At 41.8% G+C, this 500-nt stretch overlaps 1 protein-coding gene across 1 annotated transcript in view; it reads left to right on the top strand.

The window, feature by feature from the left end:
- The window catches only part of LOC119592746 (alpha-1-inhibitor 3-like), a gene marked incomplete at its 5' end in the record, with an annotated part of 26,706 nt that overhangs the window by 7,096 nt on the left and 19,110 nt on the right, over positions 1-500 (top strand).

Genomic DNA, 500 nt, shown 5'->3' with positions numbered 1-500 from the left:
TAGCATGTGTGAACTATAGGGGTGTTATGATCACTATTATTGTATTACAATTTTTGCATGCAGTTTTGAATAATTATGAATGGCTTCATTGTAACAAGTACTATTCTTACAAATTATGCCATTAAAGAAAATATATACATAACTGACATGTCGATATTTTTCTTATTAAAACTATTATAAACTTGATACTTTACCGCTCAACGCCAAAATGCACAGACATCACAGAAATAAAGATACGTTGGTAATCTGCACATTTTCATGATTTTCCGCACTCTGCCATCACCCGACAAGACATACTCCTCCTCCACCCCTCCGCAGCTACAAACCTTTCGGCCACCTCTTAGGACCGTGGAGCTCACAGTGTCCAACAACCAGCGAAGGAAATGCCACAACACCATCAAGAGAAGCGAATCTGTAAGTTTTTCTGTCAGGCGGATGACTCATGGCGACTCTTCTTTGGCGCCTCGGGGCTGGCGGGTCCACTGTTGATTCTGGCTGGG

Source organism: Penaeus monodon, chromosome 30, assembly GCF_015228065.2.
Source record: "Penaeus monodon isolate SGIC_2016 chromosome 30, NSTDA_Pmon_1, whole genome shotgun sequence".
Classification (NCBI taxonomy): Eukaryota; Metazoa; Arthropoda; class Malacostraca; order Decapoda; family Penaeidae; genus Penaeus; species Penaeus monodon.
This window is presented reverse-complemented; position numbering and strand designations above follow the sequence as displayed.